Source organism: Sylvia atricapilla, chromosome 1 (assembly GCF_009819655.1).
Source record: "Sylvia atricapilla isolate bSylAtr1 chromosome 1, bSylAtr1.pri, whole genome shotgun sequence".
NCBI classification, from domain to species: domain Eukaryota; kingdom Metazoa; phylum Chordata; class Aves; order Passeriformes; family Sylviidae; genus Sylvia; species Sylvia atricapilla.
In genome coordinates this window covers 109,031,461-109,054,044 of record NC_089140.1, presented here as the reverse complement: position 1 = coordinate 109,054,044, position 22,584 = coordinate 109,031,461, and the positions used below count along the sequence as shown (strand labels likewise).

The 22,584-nt window shown below is 39.3% G+C and overlaps 1 long non-coding RNA gene across 1 annotated transcript in view; it reads right to left on the bottom strand.

Annotated features, from left to right (window-relative positions):
• Nucleotides 1–2,070: 2,070 nt before the first annotated feature.
• Nucleotides 2,071–22,584, bottom strand: part of LOC136368246 (uncharacterized) — a 198,689-nt gene continuing 178,175 nt past the window's right edge. The window contains exon 3 of the long non-coding RNA XR_010744811.1: nucleotides 2,071–2,083. This is a non-coding gene — a long non-coding RNA (uncharacterized lncRNA). The remainder of the gene's footprint in view (nucleotides 2,084–22,584) is intronic.

The following is a 22,584-nucleotide window of genomic DNA, read 5'->3' as shown; positions in this document are numbered from 1 at the left end:
AAACAATTTGTAGGAAAAACTTTCTATTCTCAGCAGAAAAGTCTCACCCATGGCAATTTCTTTAGAAATGAAAGGAAAGATGAAAGTACAATTTTATTGGCTTTGTCATACCCTTATCTAATTACTTTCTGAGAGCACATTTCCCCATCTTTGTAGCCTCCAGAAACTCAGAATCCTTTAAGGCTCTGCTGCAGTAAGCACATCACATAAATAAATTGAGAATAGTTAAGCACCCCTTTGCCCTGCAAATATTCTTTTTGTTTTACAGACAAGAATTAATTTGGCTGCCGAGATAAGCGAAAGGTTCTACAGAAGAGACAAAGGATGGACCATTTATGATTCACAGGAAAGACAGCATGCCATCTTCTTGATTAAGATTATGCAATCTCAGGCATGATTCTTCTAACTCATTTATGCTCACGGCTTCTTATTCAACTGCCCTTAGCAATTTATTTTTTAAGAAGCAGAAAATTTACTTTTAACTTTCTATTGGGAACATTATTATTATAGTGAATTATCCTTTACTCATTTTTTTTTTTTTTTTACAAAAACATCTGCATGCTGATAAGGTTCTCTGTTGTATGTAGAGATACTCTGAGCCAAGATATAAAAAATGCTGAACATATCTAAGTTCTACTTCTCTGCTATTCCTGGTGCTGGCCTCAGGTGTGTGGGCTGGACTGTCTCTGACAGCATGCAGATTTACCTCATCTGTGCCTACAGGCTCTAATCTTCCTCCACTTCCTAAAAGATCCATATGAACACAGCGTTTTACAACTCCATGACCTAATTGAAAAGTATCTTTCTTGGACTTGACCAAAACTTCTTTTCTCCTTGTCTTCTGTACATTGCTCATTCTTTTGATACACCTGATAATCCTGCCAATCTTAAGCAATAATGTCAGAGTCTTTATAAAGGTATATAACAAGTAGTTGAAAGTGAAGGTTTTTAAAAAGGCTTATGATTTAGGTGATTCATATATCTTCTCTAATACAGTGAGTACGCTGATATACCAAACAATTATGCAAGTCCTGAGAGAGTTCATTATAGTAATGGTGGATTGTAGTGAAAATATATTATACAACTCCCACAATATATTCTCAAAATTTGTGCATATTTCTGGACAATATAATTCTTTCACTAATGATATTTTTAAACATAGAATTGGCTCTTACATTGAAGCTGCTGCATTTGGAGACCTAATGTTCTTCAGGCTGATTGAAGATTTGCAGCTTGTACTAATTTAGTGGAATTTTAGGCTAATTGACATACATATAGCTGTCAAGTCTGAAATTGTAGGCAGGTGTTAAAATAGTGACATATGTGCTGAGATGTAGGTACCAAGGACGGAGTGATCTCAAGCATCTACACAGTTTCCATTGGAACTTACTGAAATTAAATGCCATATGACAGATACTTAGATAATTCAGTATTTATAGATTTTATAATTAAAAAAGCAAGTCTGCTATGTAATTATTGTACTGATAACTAAACATGTCAACTAATAGAAGCTCACAGTTATAGTTCCATGCTGGGCTGTGACAAGGAAAGGAAGTGACTTCTAATACTTAAATATTCATAATTTGTAAATATATCAAATCTCCATTTGCCATTTGAAATACTGGTGATATAAACCAGTCTTGAATCCTTGGGGCAGCCTAGCATCACAAGGATAAGGTACATACCTGTTTCCTTGCATTTTAAAGTAAGTGGAATGTATTTTGTTGAGGAAATAAATGTCGCTAGAATTCAAAGGAGCTTGTACTCTTAATTTCTTTAGGGGTGCAGACACAGAAAACTGGGAATGCAAATGTCTAAGAAGTTAAAAGCAGCAGAAAGAAGAGGACAAATCTGAGGATCTGTAGATGGAAATTATGGCAATTTGAGCTCCAGCCTCTTTTCTAATATGGCTGGAGTGCTGGGAGAGTTCTGGGGGTTAATTTTTATCTGTCAACTGGCTATGTAGCACATGCAGGAGAAAGCTTTATGTTTTCATAATTTAAGCAGGAAAATGAGTAGTAACAGCACACTTTTTCTTGCAAGAGAACTGCCAGTGCCACAGTTTATTTGTCTGATGCTACCTCTATCATGGCAGTGCCCTGTCCTGTCTCAGCCATGCAGTGTGGGCTGGTACTAAAAGGATGGTGATAAAAGATTAGATTGACTTTGCACATCCTGATGCTTTTATACCCTACTTAACAGAATCTTAGTGTGTTCTCATGATCATCAGCCTGAATTCCTCTGCTCAGTCTCTGAGATGCCAAATCTGTTTGCTTTACTACAGACTACTATTTTGCCCAGTCAGATTTCTGGCTTCTGATTAAATCTGGAGTGGGGGCTGCAATTTGGGCTGAAATTATTATTTTGAAAGGTCCTTTGATTTGTTTGTGGCCCAGGAAGCCAATCACATCCTGGGCAGCATCAGAAGCAGTGTGGTTACAAGTCAAGAGAGGTGATTCTCCCCCTCTACTCCACTCTCCTGAGGCCCTACCTTGAGTAGTGCATTCAACAGTTCTGGATTTCATGTTATCTAATGTAAGCAGTCCATCCTGCCAAGACGATTCCTGAGGATATCAAAATGCCTGAGGCTAGGGCTGACACTCACTGATGTCATTTTGCAGCAAGCATGTTTATAATGGCCAGAAGAAAATGGGTCAAATTTGCAGGGTCTGTTCTGAGTAAAATTAGGGCATGCTGACCATAGTAGGACAATCTAGAAGGCTTTAAAAATCCCTTCAGTCAAAATGAGTTGCTAAAACCTGTCTGGAACATAACTTTGAAATAATGCTTTGCACCAGTTATTAAATGTATAGACAAATAGACCTTTTGCAATGCATGTGCTCTCTTTCATCATGTAATTTCTCTTAATTATAATGAGTAATGCTTTACAGTTTAATGCAAATTACCTTACTGAGTGTATTAATAGAAAGATGGGAGCTAAAAATGAGGAGAATGGCTGGTGCATCATGTGCTGATTCCTACAGCAGAAGTTTTTCCAGAACCTGGAAAAAGGTTTGTAGGTGTTGGTGGTTCTCCTTAGGACAGGAGATTTTGTTATTTGGAAACAGATTGGATGTGAAGAATATTTTATCTGATGGGTCATGGAAAAACCTGGGCAGTTTCAAAATTTGAATTGTTGTATCAAGCATGGTTACTGTGGTGAATTTCTAGTTCTAATTTTTGTAAGTTTGATGGTCAGATTGAAAAATCTAGACTGGACAAGCAAAAATAGACACATGCATGATGAAAGATATGTAAAAAAGGTGCTTTTTAATTTTTTTTTAATCGGTTTAGATGCATGTAGAAGCCCAGAAGATAAGGTGCTAATGGATATGTCTCAAACATCTATAGCTGTACACTTGTGAAGCAAACCAAAGTTTGTTAAGAATGTGCTGTGAAAAAAACCAGGATGATGCTGGAGCCAGGACTGGTCATTCATTCATTCCCTCTCTCCCAAATAAAATTTTTCAGTTTTTGCAGACCCTCTGACTTCTGTTATTCCTTTTCCATGATGGGCATTTATGAATCTTGTATGTTCTTTTCCTCTTAAGGATAGGATGTCACAATTCTCAGAGGATGTTGCATATACAGTTACAGAATTTATATGGATAGTTAGAGAATACATGTACAGAATGACATATATGCTTTTTTATGGGGAAATCAGTAATTTTCTGTCAAAAACATGAAACTCCACAAGTCAAACATTTAAAAGTTAGAAATAGAAGTCAGACAATGGTATTCCTATTGTAATAATTTTTTTAGTAAACAATGTAATGATCAAGTGTTTAAGGTTTTTCAATTAGTATTCAAAATTTATCGCTTGATAAAATCTCTCTTTCACTAGAAGTCAGTATCTTTTCCAAGCATTGTGCATTCTTACTAAAGAAACTTACTGTAATCCTAAAAGGGAAGCTGTGAAAGATTCTAATGTGCATGTGTTTTCCACTTTCCTGGGAATAAGTAGCTTTGTTTCTGGAAGGCTTGACAACAGGGTACTGCTGCCTCTATATGCCTGGGTGACTGGCTGAGTGTCACTGCACCAGGGCTGCTCTTACCAGTGTTTCTGTCCTGTAAATCATCATTTTCTCAAATGTGACAACAAGCTGAATTCACCCTGTCTTACTCAATAGATACTCCAATAAATGTCTGTTTTGAAGCAGCTGAATCTGTGTGTGCCAACAGCCAGAGTTTGTTCCAGTCCGTGTGAGTGATCTGACATACACCAGCTGAAGACCTAACTACAAACATGACTTAATGCTGCAAATGTAGAACATGTGTTTTCTTTTTCTATTTATCTATAATGTAAGAACATCCTCTGTAACTTGTTGTTTTTGTTGTGAAGGTTTCCTTACAAGCCACAAGGTTTTCCCCAAATTCCAGCTCAATCATAATTCCCCAAGAGAGATTTTTGCCTATAAATGTCTGGGACATGTCATCTACCATTATATTTGGTATGTGGACTCTATCTTATGCTTGTTTTATAGACACAAAGAATTTGATTTCACTTGTGATTGTGTTGCTTCTCCATGAGATATTTTGAAGAAGGATTTTGTACAGAAGATTTGCCTACATGCAAAGGATAAGTTTAAAAGTTTTTTTGGAAACTCCTGTCAGCCAAATCATACTGTTCACAAGCTATGACCAAGTACTGCCTAGAGTAAGAGGCAGTGCAAGGGTGACTCACTTCTAGCCTTACCTTAGGAAATTGTTTTATGGCTATCTGCCTACATTTGTATGAATTTTTAGATTTCATGTAGTGATTTATACTTGACAAATTCTATAAATTATGTCAGACTTCCTGGTCCAGATAGGTACTGTGTGCATAGGGGATGCTATGTGTACTGTGATAGCATTTTTCTGTATGACAAACAGGACCACAGGGATTTTTCTAATCAGTGAGATCTGTGAGTGGAAATACAAATAATTAAAATGAAAATCTGGCCTGCTTGCAAGATACGGGAAGAAGGCATTGCTTTTCTTTTCACACTGCAGAGCAGCAGCAGGATGCTTGATGGCCCTTTTGTTAACAAAGGACATCAGAAATTTCCATGATTATGTCTAATTATGAAAAGATAACTCACAGAGGTGAAGCTGTTTTTCTCTCTATTTCTGTGATAAAGACATAACAGAGAGTCCATTATAGGTTATTTAAATAGTCTTCTTACTAAAACTAAGGGATTTTCGATTCTAAATCTTTGTTTGTACCTGCTATAAAGTGCAATGAGTTAGTGCCTTTTCTAATAGTTTCCATAACAACTCAATTTTTAATGCCTTTATATGAATCCTACACATATTTTTCTAAGTCTCATTGTAATGTTGTGCCTTAACAAGCCACCCAATCTTATGCCAGATTTCCTTGTGCTCTGTAAAGTCTCAGATTACTGTTTCTGAAGTCTTAGCATCTGTGTACTATAGGCTGACCCTAAAATTAGGCAATATGTCTTTGCTTCAGTGAGTGGCTAAGTCTAGGGCAAAATAATGAGAACATGTGGATGAAATCCAGCATAAATGTTGTCTTCCCCGTGTCTCATTGTGTGGTGATGCACAGGGAATTGCTGCCTCATGTGGTATCACCTCCACAGAAGAAAATCAAAGGCTGGAACTGACACCTGTCAAGTGTGGCATAAATTTTGCGTCATGTTTTACAAAATCATGGATAGTGATAGAAAAATGCCTATAAACAAAGAGGAGAGATTTAGATTACACGTTAGGAAGATGTTATTTACTCAGAAGGTAATAAGACACTGAAAAGGCTGCCCAAAGAAGTTGTGGATGTCCTGACCCTGGAAGTGCTCAAGACCAGGTTGGATGGGGCTCTGGGTAACTGATCTAGAGGATGCCGTGGTGGAAGGTTTAAAGTAGGTGATCTTTAGGGTCCATTTCAACCCAATCATTCTGATTCAATGATTCTGTGATTGTTGAACCCATCCCATGTTGATGTAAGGAAATGGGGTAATAGACCTATCTCACAGTGTGAAAGTCACATTCACTTATGAACAGTTCTCCTTGGTGTACATAGTTGAGATGTGGTTTTTGTGAGTTAGTGTAATGAAATAAAAAAACAAATGTACAAATCAGCTGTTCTCAACAATGGTTTCTGGGGTAATGATGATGAACTCATCATTGGAAACAAACAATGGTTTCTGGGGTAATGATGATGAACTCATCATTGGAAACAACCTACCTGAGACAGAAGTAATGTTTTTTCCTGGCATATTCATAGAATTCTAGTTGGTTATGGGGGCTTGAATTACAGAATTCTTGAATTGTTCAAATTATGCAAGATGAATCCCCTCCTTGCTCTAGAAACTGCATTCATGCAGTTCAAGAAGTTGACTGAGAGCTCCCTGAAAATATGTGGGCTAAGTGTCTTTTCATGGGAAGATATAAAGGCTATGTCAATCCTAAAGACAAATTGCAAGTCAGTTCCCTACTTAGATCATGGCCAGAGAAAGTCACCAAAGCTGGTGAAATAATCCTTCTGTGAAATGCAACAATTGATTCTAACATCCATTCTTCTTAATGTGATTTTAAGGGGCCACAGACTGGTTTAAATTTCACTTGAATACTGGCCACAGACATTTGAGAATTACAAAAGCCATGCATATTCATATTTAGAGATGGAGCCAGATCATTGGCTGATGCAAAGAAATTGAACACTATGTAAATGAAGACAAATATTAAGTTCACTCCATCTTGTGGATTTGCCTCTTCATCATTTCTTAACTAGTCTCATTCTGTCAAAATATGCCATTTCTCAATTCCACATCAAATGAGCTTAACTTTGGATTTCACATGAGCTCTAACAAGTTAGAGCTCTAAATTATTATCACCTGTAAATAGGAAATTTTTTCTCTGACACTATTATTATAGTGGATGGTTTCCTAGACACATCCAAAAATTCATAAACAGATTTTAGCCTAATAAAATAATTAGTTTAAAGCCACAAACATTCTCTTTAAACTTGTGGCATATATCACTTGGCAATCACCATACATTTCTTTTTGCAAAATAAAATTTGTGAGACTATTAAACTAAGAGAGAAAACAATATCATTTGGAGGAGCTCTCTATGCCTTACAATAGTCTAATTCAAGTTTCTCTGCTGCCAGTGCTCAGGACCTCTTTCATTCTCACTCTGAACACAGTAATGTCATCTCTCTTAATTAAAAACCCCATGATTTTTGCAAGCTTGAGTCTACAGTCAGAGCCTCACTAAGAAAAGTGGATTTGCAGTTACCTGAGCTAGTTAGCAGCTCTGTACTCACAGCTGCAGAGGGCAGCTCAGGCAGGTGTCACAATTGGCAACTGAAAAGAAAAGTACCTTCCTTATATTTTTCTTCTGCCCTGGAATGAAATACTACTCTAACGGAATGGACTCTCTAGTGTCTCCATGAGTTGAATATCACAATTCTGTCAAGTGAAGTGTGAAACTTCTTCAAGAGCATGAATATTCTTGCTTCTGCCTTTAGAATATAGGTGCACTCCATAAACAGTGTTTAAAATTGTGCTTTAATATTTGTTCAAAATTTGTGCTTAAAACCACTTACAAACAGTTTGAAATTATGCCCAGCATGCTGGTCTTCCTAAACATACTGATTCTTGAAGGTTACTTTAGATTTTACAAAGTTTATGCTTATTACATATCTGATATTTATTCTTGCGTTTTACATATCTCTGTGATAATTTATAGAAAAAATGATGGGTTGTTAGTTTTGGGTTTTTTTTTCCTTTTTTCAATAAAAACCTATTAAAGTTTTCTTCATAGAGTTTATTAGGACAAAAATTGGTGCATTACAAGTGTCCTTAAATTCATTGATTTGATTCATCCTCAGAACTTATCAAGTTTGCAGCTGTCTGATGAATGTGTGTGGCTACATTCGATCACCAACAGTAGAATTGTGGAAGACATTCTGTAGCCAGGAAAGCCAGTATTAGTCATGAATAAACAACCCTTTGTCCTTGGGTGATGTGTGGTAGCTGAGAGTGCCTGGAAGGGTGTCTTGGGTTATGTAACCAAAAAAAAAAAATATTCTGTTCCATCTGTTGAAACCCGGCTGAGGATGTGGTTATTTCTTTATCTGTTGTAATTCCAGGAAGGAGGGGGTGCCTGCCTTTCTGATAACAAGCCCGCTGTTAAAACCAGGTGGGGTTTCTTATCTCAGTTCATCCTCCCATTACCCCCATGGGGATATCTTCTGTTAATGGACCATTAAAGCTCACCAATGACACGACACATTACATCATCCCATTGTGAGATGCTCCACCCAGGGAGGAGGAGCCAAACAATTTCCACCTAGATAAAATTGGGCCCAAGTGTCACCAGTCATCAAGTGTTCCCACGGGACTCCTGAAGGAAGACTGGACCCATTTCTGGACCCTGTTCTCCACAGGATCATCTCTGCTTCCAAGCGGACCATATCTGCCACTCCAGGAGGGTTTACTTTTGGACTGTTTCCAACACCCTGACCAACAGGGTGTCAGGTTGTATTTCTGCCTGTCAGGATTTCCTAGGATTTCTTGTTTGTTTGCTTATTCTTCTGTACTACAACATTTGTATTTTTAATATTCCTAGTAAAGAACTGCTATGCCTATTCCCAAAATCTTTGCCTGACAGCCTTTTAATTGCAAATTTATAATAATTTGGAAAAGGGCTGGGGGGGACATACATTCTCCATTCCAAGGGAGACTCCAACCTTCCCTGGCAGATACCTGTCTATCTAAATCAAGACAAAGGGCAGCAGGTGCTGCCGTGTGGCTGCCCCACCATTCAGAGACCAGCAGCTCCTTCCACACCTGGGGTCAGGGTGTGGAGTGAGGCTGGAAGCCTTAAAACTGCACTGTCTGCTGCACAACCCCTCCTCCACAGGGCACCTTATAGACCCTGAGACCAGAGGTAGCCATAACCTCCAGCAGTGAGTTGAGGAATGCCCTGGTAAAGTCCTTTGCTAAGACCCATGAAGATCATTTGGCCTCTGGAGATGGAGATGCCCCTCTGCTGAGAGCAGTTGCTTTCCCCTCATGTCATCCTTGAGGAGAAGCAGGCAGCTGTCTCAGCCAGCAAAGTGGAAGAGCCAGCTGGTGATCCAGACTTCTCCCTGTCCACGGTCTCGGTGCAAGTGATGTATTTTGTTACAGGTGTAAAATATCTGAGCCCAATTCCGTCCTTCTTGCACTGTGGTGATTGCATCGTTATTGCCAATTACACTTTGCAGTTACTCATGGATTTTCATCTCATTGTTTTATGAACTGCAACTAATTAATCTTCTCATTCCTCTCAGCTCAACAGACGCTATTGAGAATCATCTGCATTTTTGTTTCAGATGAAGAGCCACAGCAGAGATTTCAGGAGGCTTGTCAGTGTAATTAGAGGAGTCAAGGTGGTGGAAATTGGTCTCCCATCACTTGGAATCTGGGCATAGCTCTGGCTATGCATTTGTTATTTGGAGGAGTCACACCGTAAAATTAATAGCTGTGAGATGAAATGAGGATGAGTCTTGTTGTCTTTTGTTTGATGTGTCTCAATTTCTGAAGAGGGTCAGGGCCAACCTATTCCATTGACAGAGAGACACTGGCAGACACTGTCTGCCAGTCAGTTGTTGAGATTTACTTCAGAGAGACTGGCAGAAGTCGTCCTGAGTGCTGAAACATTTTCCTTTTCAATTATCTTATTTCTCTGCTTCCTATCAGGCTTCAAGCTGAGACAAGGCTGTCGCAGAATGCTAATTACCTGCTGCTGGAGGAAAACGATATTTTTTCTGCAGGCAATTTTTCCAGTTCTACATGCATGAACACAGACAGCTTTTCCATGGACTGTGGTCACAGTCAGTGTACTCTCTGATGTACAGAGGTGTACAATAGAAATGACTATGCTGTTTTAAAATACTGAGTCCACAGCTTGAAAATACTTTGCTCTTCATTCACTGTCCAGTCCACAGTTCCCCCATTACAAATAACCACATTTGTCTTCTGAAGATCTTCCTGTATTAGATCAACCCTAAACAATCTCAATACCTGGGGATGAGGTTCCTTCAGTGTGTCCCAGCTGCATCCCCAGTAGAGAGACAGGGCCAGAGAGCTGAAGGACCAGAGCACTGCCTGCTCAGCAGATCAAATAAACAGCACTTCTCCAAACAGATAAGCCAAATTTGACCAGCCCAAGGAAAACAACTTGTTAAACAAACATTAGGCAGGACTGATTTCTCAGAAGGTACACTATTAGGCCCTTCCTGTTCTTCGCTCTTGTCCCTGCCCAGTTTAGCTGAAAGGGAGCTGATTTTGTTTTGCTTGTCCCAACTATCAGCTCCCTACTTAGACCATGTCCAGAGAAGGTCAGCAAAGCTGGTGAAGGGTCTGGAGCATAAGTTTTATGAGGAGCAGCAGAGAGAGCTGGGCATGTGTAGCCTGGAGAAAAGGAGGCTTATGGGAAACATTTTTGCTCTCTACAATTACCTGAAAGGAGGCTGTAGTGAGGTGGGGGTTGATCTTTTCTCCCTGGTAAAAAGTTATAGGATGAGAGAAAATGGCCTCAAGTTGAGCAGGAGAGGATTAGATTGGGTATCAGGAAAAAATTCTTCACTGAAAGGGTGATCAAGCAGTGGAACAGGCTACCCAAAGAAGTAGTGGAGTCACCATCCCTGGAGGCATTTAAAAGACATGCAGATGTGGCATTTGGGGACATGGTTTAGGGGTGGACTTGGCAGTGATGAGTTAATGGTTGGGCTCAGTGATCTTAAAGCTCTTTTGTAACCTAACTGATTCCATGATTCTCTCCATCATGCCCTTTCAGCACACATTGCACTGGCAGATTGATCCAAGTGCATTCCTTGGTGCCAGATTTCTGGTGTCAGCATTCATTGGATCCACCTGAATAAGTTTAAACCTGAACAGAAATAAAAGAAAGAAGTTTTTACCGTACAGACAGTACTGCATGACATAAGATAGACTTATTATTGCATATGTCACCAAATGCTGTTTCCTTTTGTTGTAACACTGTGTATCTTTTAAATGTTTCCATCGTGAACAAAGTTACCACCTCATTTTAAAAATCTGTGTAGGCAACAATGTATGAGGATGGGGACAGCTCTTTATAAAGGTGATGCAAAATGTAGAGCTGCTGAATGATCTAAACTGCACACACACTAAAAACTTCAACAAGACTGAAAAAAGGAAAACCATTTTAGTTGTGTACTCACAGTTTGCCTAGTCTTTAAAGGAAGAAAAACATGCTTTCCCCCAGGGAATCCTCTTGGAAATACAGCTCACTATTCAGGGTTTGTTGGAGATGTGAAGACAATGTCTTTTTTTGTTTTTCAGCATGGATAAAAGATTTAAAAGCTCCATTCTGTTTGGGGGGTTGTCATGCAAAAGGAAGGAATACACGAGATCTGAAAGGAGATCAACAGGAATTTTATCTTGGCAAGGACAGCAGACTTTGACCTAACTGAGGACAAAACCCCTCTCCCCTCATGATCTCCTGCAAAAGCTAGATCCAACCCTTCTGTTTGTTGCCTGACCATTTCCTTTCCCATGTCCTCCTAAAGGAAAATGAAGACTAACAGTGTGGAAAGGGAAAAAGAAATAAATAATCAAATCCTTAAGTTTGTTTTGAAAAGAGAGTTTCATAAAAAGCTGTGTACCTATCATTGCCAAAAGAAGAAAACTTACCTTTTAAAATTTTAAGGTTTTTCAGAAGTTAGAAAACTTTTCCTGTGATATTGTTTTTGCAGTCTTACAAAGGAATGTTGCATAAATGATCTTTGGAGATATTTTCTTCTGTCATCAGCAAGCACAGAGCCTGATGCCAGAGAGAAGCTACAGTAACTCCATACACAGCATGGCCTGTGTGATGCAGGGCTGAAAAGTCTCCAGTTACTTCTGCAGGGTGGGAGTGTATTTACACCAGGTGGGCTCTCATTCTAAGTGGGGCAGCTGAAATCCAGCTGCTCTGAAAAACCATTTTTTGCATACATCAGTCTTAGGGAAAGCTGGTGGGTTCCCTCTGCCACTACAGGGTGCCCTGGGCCTTATTAAAAAGAAAAGAACAGGTAAGAGGAGAAGCAAAGATTGTTAAAGGATTCAATTCTTTTCTTAGCTTCAATCTTCACAAAAAATTTAAGACAATAGGATAATTTTAATGAAGTAGTTACAGAAGGGAGAGTTCACAAGAGGCTAAAGGGCTGACTCAAATATATTTAGCTATGGAGATATGCTACAATTCCTTGTCAAAGTAAAGAAGCAACCAATGCAGTCCGTAAAACACTCTCACTTGTCTCCATTATGGAGATTTAATGCAGGACAGGGAAGGTCTTGGAAGACTGGAAAAGAATCAACATTATGCATTTTTAAAAAGGCAGGTGGTCCATAACTTTCTATTTTCTTTTTTTTTTCCTGGACTTCGATGACTGCAAAGACTCTGCTTAAATTATTAATTTCGATTTGCAAGTTTATAAAATGGGTTTATTAAGAACAGAGCATAATAGTTTAATTTCCTGGCAAGCTGTCTGGTCTGGTGAATTAAAAAATGGGACAGATGAACTATGACCTAAGTTAGTAGAATTTCTGGCAGTGTCTCCCAGGATATTTGCAAAAGAGGCATTTTTAAAAGCAGGCAACACATATAAAAGAGGTAATCATGAAAACTTAAAATTGCTGTATGAAAGAATACAGCTTTCAAAGAGAAATGGTGAATTTTTAGTCAGTGTGGGAAGGTACTTCAAATATGGAAAGACCTGTCAGAATATTCTGACCTTTTGAGTATAGGTTGTATAAGCATATACAGGTGACAAGGTGTAGGGAAAGCTACTGGCCATTCACTGAGCTTGTAATTACACTGAACTTTGAAAAAAAAGTAAATTGGTATCATGCCATCTGCAGGAGGTGTTCTTTTCTAGTTGAATTTTCTCATTATCTTTATAAAATATGTGCATTATAAATTTAAAATATCACAGTTGAATCCAGATGCCAATGATTGATTTCTGTGGTAAAACTTGTACTTCCCCCCATCCTTCCCAAGAAAGAAAAGCAGATTACTTCATATCCTCTAAAACTTAATGTATCCAAAGGGTCAGTGGCCATGAATATAGTCTCCAGTCCAGGACATTTGCATAGCAATCAGTCTTAACTGAGTTTTGATCTAATTGCTTTTGGCTAATTATTCTTTTTCCTTATGGTTAATGATCCCTTATAATACGGTTTTAATGGACTGCTCTTCAAATGAAGAGCATTTTCTTATGGGTTTCTCTTGTGTTTTTTAAAAAAACAATCACTTTATTTTATATATATTTTTGTCATCATGAAAACAGCCTTTCTACCTCTTTAACATTCTGATGGGTAGTTTGAAACAGCTTATACCTTGATACCTAACATTAAAATATAAGAGGATGTGGCAAGTTAGCCCTGGTTGGATGCCAGGTGCCCACCAAAGCCATTCTATCTCTCCCTTCCTCAGCTGGACAGGAGAGAGAAAATATAATGAAAGGCTCATGGGAGGACATAAGGAGAGGGATAGATAACTCAGCAGTTACTGCCACAGGACACAGACTCATCTTGGGGAAACTAACTTAAATTATCATCAATCACATCAGAGTATGATAATAAGAAATAAAACCAAATCTCAAAACACTTTCCCACCATCCCTCCCTTCTTCCCAGGCTTAACTTCACTCTTGATTTTTCTTACCTCTCCTCCAGCAGCACAGGGGGAACAGGAAGTGGGGCTACAGTCAGTTCATCACACGCTGTCTCTGCCACTCCTCCCTCCTCAGGGGGAGGACTCCTCACACTCTTCTGCTCCAGAGTGGGATTCCTCCCACTGGGCACAGTTCTCTGTGAACTTCTACAATGTGAGTCCTCCCCACTGCAGTCCCTCATGAACTGCTCCAGTGTGGATCCTTTCACAGGGCACAGTATTTCAGAAACAGACTGTTCCGTGGGTGGATCCCTCATGGGGTCACAAGTCCTGATAGAAATCCTGCTCCAGCCTGGGGTCATCTTCCCATGGGTCCACAGGTCCAAGAGCCTGCTCCAACATGGGTTTCCCATGGGATCACAGTCTCCTCAGGGCATCCATCTGCTCTGGCATGGGTCTTTTCAATGGGCTGCAGGTGGATGTCTGCATCCCTGTGATCCTCCATGGGATACAGGATGATAGCTTCTGCACCATGGGCTGCAGGGGAACCTCAGCTCCAGAGTCTGTGCCTTCTTCTGCACTGACCCTGCTGTGTGCAGAGTTGGTGCTCTCACATATTCTCATTCTTTTCTCCAGTTGAAATGACACAGCTTTTCCCTTCTCTTCCTAGCTCTCGTAGGAGACACCATCAACGTGCTACCACCACTGCTGATGGGCTCATCTTTTCCAGCATTGGGTTGGTTTTGGAACCAACTGGCACTGATAATGTTGTAAAAAGGAAAAGCTGCTAGCTGTGTCTCACAGAATTCACTTCTGTAGATCCCCTCACTACTAAAACTTGGCCAGCCATGCAAATCCAATGCACAGGCCTGCAGATGGCTTATTCAAGAACAGATATTCATATTGGAGATGAAAACGAGACATTGTGCAGGTGGGATGTTCATCACCCTTCAGGTCAGTTTTCCAGAATACATTCCCAATAACTGTAATTCTCAGTGAAATAAAATTGCTCATTTTTCCTGGAGTTGGCAACTAGAAAATTATGGTGGCTTTAGGTCCAAAGCAGTTAATTGGTTGGTTTACCTGGAAATAAAAGATTGGAAAGCTTCAAGATTCAGCAGTTCAGTACTCTGCCAAGCACATTGGCAGGAAAAAGGTAAAGTACAATAGATGTCTGGAAAACACTTTTTTTGATGGTAACCTGCTTAACTTTTAATCTCAAGTTAATCAAAGTTGATAGTATTCCATAAGGTACTTTGATTTAAGAAATATGTAACTGTAGAACATCTAATTGGAATTCTTCAAAACAGTGGCAACTGCCAAAGAACATAGAAAATCTTTCCATCTCCATTTGATTTGTTGCACTATGTCTTTGTCTGAGACTTCTGATGTAAAAGCTGAAATGAGTAATAAGTTAATCTTAAAGCCTCTTCACACTTTACCAGGAGTGAGAAATTTTAGGAGTCAGACTCTGCTGGAAGCACAGTAAGCAGACATAGTACACAGGTACTTCTAAAATTCTAAAAATCAGGTGTAAAAGCAAGTCTTTCATGGGCAAAAGATTTATCAAACTAAATATTGGTGCACAGTGCCTGGTGAAAGGCAGTAGGGGAGAGTAAATTTTATGGGCCAAGACAGACTTTCTTTTATATGTGCTGTCAATGGATTGACAAAGGCAAAACATCTGAGTGCTGAAGAGCAAAGGAGCTGTCCAAGTTGATTCAAGGCTGTTTATTTTATGAGTAAGAAATTTTACTAAGCTGTCCTGTAACTCCCTACAGTGAGGTTGAGTGACTTAGCCGAAACACATCTGAGGAAAAAAGGTAGCTCTTTGCTTGAATATTTCGCAACTAATCAGAGTGCTTGCAAGTGAGCTGGAAGATTCCAGCAAGAGCTGGAAGATTTGCTATAAAGGATTTAATTTTATTTATAGCAAGCTGGAAAAGACAAGAAAAGTGTAACCAATTACCCTCCCCCTCCCTTTCACCTCAGATTTTTGTGAGGCTGAAGGGTCAGAACAAGGCCAGTTTGGCACAGTAAAATTTTCCAAACTCCTTTTTTCCCGTTTAGCTAGTAGATTGAAAGTGATGGTGGTGTCTTGTATGAAAGTTTATTTTCCTCCTGTGTTTTTCCTTTGCCTTTTCTTTAAAATCAGATTCTCTAAGAGATTAAAAAAATCCCACTAAACCACCCCTTGAGATCTGTTCTGCATGTTATCTCAGGTATAAAATAAAACCTTGAGTATATGTGTGGAGTATTTGTCAAGCTTGCAAAAACTCACTTTTGCTTTAATGAATGGCACTTTTCAATTTTAACTTTTCCAATGGCACTTTTCAATTTTAATGATTATTCCATTATGTGACTAAACTGTGCATGACTAGAGGCATCCAATGATTTCAGTCTTTACCATTTTCTCACAAACTTTCTTCCCCTTTCTTATTAGATTTAGGGTAGCAACTTAACAAACTATCTTTCCCATTATTCTTTGATGACTGGGCTGCTATTTTTTGCCCCAGAATAAATATATTCCTGATTTGAAATAACAGACCCTCTTTCCTTAATGTCAACAAGTGTCTACTTGTAAATCAGGTCAAATTACTTCTGTCAGCTGTGTAAATCTGTGCAAATTACTTTTGTACAGCTCTTTCACTTCTCAGTATTTTGCCATATAAAGTCTCCAAAAGTTGCCTCAATTTAAACATTCTTTAGTGGATATTGGTAGCATAATAGTTAGACTACAGTCTTAAGACTAAGAAGGTATCAAAGCTAATTCATTAATAACTTTAAAATCTACCTAGACACAAGGACAAACCTGCAGGAAGGGATACATTCACAGGCAAGTTTTGTGATGGAGTGCATGTGCTTGGGAGCAAGGGACATACTCTGATTTTACTGTTGTAGTATTTTTCATGTTGTGTATCATACAGAGGGGAACTGTGTTCTCAGAGTTATAGCAAAACATTGCTCTCCCTTCATCACTTGCCAGTGTTGTCTGTCATTTACACTGAAGACAAACAAGGTCTTTTTTATTCTCTTTAAAACTTGAAATTACTCAAAAATACTAAAAAATAAATTTTAGGACAGAGCCCGCTGGGGAACTGCTTGGGAGACATCAGTCTCTAACCAGGTACAAGGCTTCACAGAGGCTCTGGAATATGATTCCTTAGTAATATAAAAGAAACTGTTCATATTTGTAAAATGGAGCAATTAGGACTGATTTCCCTAGTGTCCTATAAACAAAGTTACACATTTTGAGCAGATCAAAAAATTAATAAAGATTCAAGTTTGAGGTTTGCTTCTGGAGGCAGGGACATCAACCATAATAGCACCAATCTCTCTAAGGGTCTCGGAGGCCTTTCTAGGTTTGCTGGCATGTAAGTGTGGTGGTGGTATCTGAAACAGGGTGGAGGTGTCCTTGCACCAAAGAGGAATCCAATGTCTCAGTAAGCCTTTGGATATTCAGTGCGTCAAAAAAGTAGGGCAATAAGGTATTTTCCTTGTAGTACTAGTAGCAGAACCTGTAGTACAGTAAAGAAGTCAGTGATTATGGTGAACACTCTTTCTGCCTCAGTGGAGAAATAAATGATGTCGTTTTGTCTTTAATATCTCTTAGTAATTGCTAAAAATTTGACCCAATCTGGTTACTTTACCTGGGGAATATTTAGTCAACTGTAGTTGTATTAATCTCCCAAGTGTTTCTTTCCTTCTAGTTTTTCATTCAAATGGCACTACTTTTCCAGACACCCTTGTCAGGAAGAGAAGAACACCATTTAAGAATGGCACTCCTGTTCACTATTTTGGGGCAGTGAACATGAGAAAATTGCATCTCTGCATGTGTGGTTCATCTGCCTGAAGCTTGAGGTGTGAGCAGTCAGCAGCGAACTCCAGCTGACTACATCATGCACTGTTCTGATGAGGATGGAAGGAGGATGGAAACCTGCATGCCAACTTTACAAAGTGATGTTTTCTCCAAGAAATCTGAGCAGTGAAACCCTGAGCCTAGCCCAGTGCAGTAGTGTAGTAATAATACAATACATAGGAAAATAATATAGAAACCCTAGAGCTGGGAAAGATTTTTTTTTGCATGCATGCATAGATATATTTCTGGGAAAGAAAATGCGTATGGGTGTTCAGATACCTGGAAACATGGAAATGCCTTTCTGTCTCTTGGACTTGTATTCACTATTGGCTCTATGCAGTTACTTTTGAAATATCAAGTCAGAAGATTTTAATTCCAGCAATTTTAAAGTGAAATTCATTTAGTGATTCAGAACAGCAGGGACGAGAAGGGAAAGGATGAGTGAGAGAAGGTACACAGGATGGAGGTGTTGTTTGGTCCACACCTTCACGTGAAGTACCTTTCATGTGATGTTGATTTTGATGGACAGTAAAAGGGTAGACAAAGTATTTTAGATCTGTGTGCAACCCCTATGTGTGACACAGCTGCTTCATGGTTTTGTCGCTGTATTATACTAGGAAGCCAATTCTTCAGATGTGTTGATGTTAATAATCATGCCTGCCAGAATTAACACACTGTGACTAAGCCTCCAACCAAATTCCTAGAGCAAGCACCCATGCATGTAATGACTTCCTACGTTGTCACTCATCCTGAAAAACAGAGTCTATCCCACCATCAATCAAGTGGAAGCTGGCAAAGATGATAGGCTGAGATGTTCTCTTTAAACTTGCAGAGACAAAGTGGAAGTCTTTGTTTCAGCTAAAGCTGACAGAATGACCGAATAGTGCTTTGCTGCCAACCAGAGGTATTAATCTGTGCAAAAGCACACTTCAGGCAAGTCAAGTTAGTCCTGTCAGAATACCCCAGTGTTGTTACTGTAGTTACACAGAGCTCCTCCTGCCCTATACTTGAGCAATAGAAAGTCTTGTAAGATTTTCCTCTGAGAGATGCTGTGCTATCTTAGGCACTGAACTGCCTGGCACATTCATGAAATATATACACAGTGACTGATTCAAAAAGAGGGCAGTGACTGATTCAGAAAGAGCTGAAGAAACTGTGCTGCCTTACTTCATTTTACTACATGAAATTCAGATCAGAAAAAAATAGTGGGTTCTTTTCCACACCAGTGTGTGCTCTCTTCCACAGTTTTGCAGAAAATGTCAGCTACAAAAGCCAACAGCCTAGTACATCTTCCTGTCTGCATTCCTCAGAATTGAATTCCACCTTGAAAACGACAGAAGTTTTAGAAAATTTGCAAGTTCCCAAACTCTATCAAGAATACCAGAGCACAGTAGGGAAGTATTTCCCCTGAGCTAAGTAATGGGACATCAAATGTGTGATCAGAATCATACCTCTAAGACCAAGAAAATCCTCCAGTCGAGATGTGATTAAAGACGTGACAGAAAAATCAAGAGACACAATTTGTTGCCACTGAATTTTTAAGATTAGATGGAATCTAATTAGTCTGTCATTAAATAAAAGGTGATGAATTATATATTCTGCCTAATTGTTGTGTTAGAAATAATTAGAGGTCGGGAGGGATGCTTTCAGATTTGTCCTGCAGCAGTGATACCCTTTTTCATTAACAATAACAATACTCAACTAATCTCTTTGGTAATTGTAACTTGTTTTGCAATGTTGTTAAGGTACTCTTGGCACATCTGTTTCAATATTTTATAATGTGTTGACCTTTGTCTTCAAGGAATTTGAAATCTTGTTTTCTGTTCTCAGTTACAGCAGTATTTTTTAGAATATACAGCATTTGCAAGGTGTTTGATAAGGGATGTTCTTATCTGTGTGCTTATTCTGTGCTTGCTTGTTCTTCACCTAAGATGGGGGGATCCAACTGCTACAGGAATACAGACTTGTAATAATAATGGATTCTTTGTTCTTTCCAGTGTTATGAAGATTCATGGTAGATCCTTTTAAACTGAAGCTGGAGTTGAGTGTCTGGGCTCAGTTCCAGCAGCTTAGACTCTAACTCCCTGCTAATGCTGCTCAGCAGACAAAGCTAGTTATTACCGTGCTCTGTTCTAGTGACTGCCACCAGATTAAATGCTCAGGAGAAGCTCAGCAGCATCCTTACAGCTTTGCCGAGCTGAGAGGCTGCAGGCTGGTGTAAACCTGCAGCCTGCACCACGAGCAGCTCTAAGCTGTAATGCCAGTGCTTGTGACACCCTGGTGTTGAGCCTGAGCTGCTAACTCCAGGCAAGGTTTATAATCTCAGGCTGTGCTGTGCTATGCTATCACCACAGGGTTGCTCATCCTAGATGAAAGAAGGCTAAGGAGGGCAGTCATCACTGATCTAGGGAGGGATTACAGTGAAGACAGGCTCTTCTTGAAAGTACACAATGAAAGGACAAAGATCAACGAGCACACATCGCAGCAAGGAACAAGAGTAATTCCTGGTGGATGTAAGGAGGAAAATTACTGTGAAAGAGGCTCAGCACTGAAAGAGGTTGAGTAGAAGGTCCTTTGAATCTCTGCCCTTGAAACATTCCACACTGGACTGGATGAGATTTGAGCTCACAACCTGCCCATGACTTAGAAATTGGTCCTGTTTTAAAGAAGTTTGGGCTCTAGGACCTCAGATGTCCCAGTCTCAAGAGTTCAGTGGGAAGGGGGCAATCCTGCATGTCTCTATCTCCTTCTGACAAACTGATTTCTATATAAAAATACATTTTCTAGCACAGCAGGATTTAATTTAGGGATTTGGTTTTTTGTTGGTTGTTACAGTATGAATGCAAAATACCACAGTAATGCTCAGGAAAATAAAATTGTGAGGAAAAATATTCGTGACCCTCCTGTCATGCCACAGAATTTCCACTGAACTGAAAAATAATCTGTCTTTTGTTGCCACCTGTAACCTGAGCTGACAGAAGCATGTCCAGTCCTCTGGTTCCTCTACCTCAAGCTAGTGTTGTAGCACAGACAGTTTATTCCAGAGCTCAGCCCACTCTTCCAGCATACCAATGTACACATCCTGGCCTCCTGCTCTGGCTTGGGAGCAGAGGAAGTATCCATACACGGGAAGAAGACTGTCATTCCTGCATTTGTATTGTCTAAAGCTTGTGGAGTTCCCTCCTCACACTCGAGATGCACATTGACATCAAGTCAGAGCACGAAGACAGTTCTGATTTCACTTCAGCTGTCACCCCAAGTCTTGTCTGATGGTGCATCCCTTCTTCGGGCTGCACTGTGATCTGAGAATTAACTAGAGAAACAGAAAAACGAGAGAACTTAATTGAGGCAAAAACACTGTGACTGCAGAGTCACTCTACTGCCTTGCCAAAGGGGAAGTTCTTCAGTGTAACTCAGAGGCAACTGCTGACCTAAGTTATGTTATTGACAGTCTTCAGGAGATGATACTTTGAAAAAATATATGGCAAGGCATATCTCTATCTATCTATCTATCTATCTATCTATCTATCTATCTATCTATCCATCTATTCACATATACTTCTGCTTTTCCAGTCTGTTTCCATCTCTCTGTCTCTAAAGCACTTCCTAAGACAGAGGATTATATAGATTTATATCAAACTTTCACGGCTTTTGATGGACTCTTCTTCCATGAATTTGTCCAGTCCCTCTGAAACACTACATCAGCAGAAGCAACATGTCGTAGTAGGGAATCCTGTAGGAAAACATAATTTCCTTTGGTTTTTTTAAATCTGTTACCCAATTAAATCAGCTTCTGTGACGAACTCAGGTTTCAAAGAATTGACTTGGTTGCAAGCCACCTTTTGTATCTCCCATGCAGGGAGAGGTTTTCGTTTTCCTGAATGAGTCACTGGACTTATTTAGGAAGGACAACCTTAAGTTCCTCATTAAAATGACAAAAATGTTACATTTTCAGGACTCTCTCATATCAGCAGTTCCATGGCAGAGTTTTATGCAACACATTTTCTTAACATGCTGAGATTTTCACTCTTTCTCCTTAGTCCATAGTGGTTTTGGGGATGAGCAGAACAATATGCCAGTCCCAAAACACTTATGCACGTGAGAAATGCTTGAATTCAGCAGTATTTGACTGATAGGTTTAATTGAATTTCTGTTGACAGAAGGTGATATAAATTCTTTACAATTTCCCCTCTTTCAACAAAAGAAGCACCAAAATGGAGGTTATTTTTGTCCTTTCCATTTTGGCTCTGTCTAGCTCAAGAATGACCATCTTCTAGGAAAAGTGCCAGAGACATGATTCCATTTTTTTTTTTTCAGCATTCATGTAGGAAAAAATGAATGGGGAAAAAAATTCTTGTACATATTGTCTTGTCCAAGAAATGCAGTTCTTGATTCTCCAGAGCTGAATGCCTACTCTAACAGACTGAAATTACTACCATAGCTCTTTAAAATTTCCACTGAACTTTTCAGGACATGGCATCATGAAATACATACTCGTTTTCTTGTCTCTGCTTCCTTGTAGTGCTGCAATTCATTCATGAATCAAGAATCAATGTGGACCCACTTCCTTGCCAAAGAATAAGTTCTTCAATGCAACTCAGATGCACCTCCTGACCTAAGTGCCATGTTATTGACACTGAATGCAGAGACAGCTTATGGCTGGCTATTATGAGAACAATGCGTGTACACACTGTTTTCCTCCTGACCATAAAGCTTAATAAGAATGCTCACATTATAACTCAGTGAAGTAATTATGTGTAATTGCATAATTACCCCTTACAGCTGTTTGACTTACTGGCACTTAAATTTATTAAAGTAATGTGATGCACAGCCACAAGTTAACTTAAAACAAGGAAACCTTAGAATGATCGCCCTTGAGGGTGTCTATGCAGGCATTGATACTGTGGTTGAACAAAAGCTGAAATGTGGATCTTACATCTTTTCTTGTATAGAACTTCTACACAGTTTACTTTTAACTGGTGATGAGACACAGAATTAAATTATAAACTCTGTAATAATCCTAAACAAAACAAAATACAAGGCTCTGAAATGAAAATAATCTCTTGCTCAAGAATACTTGCCATGCTCCAAGCAGTA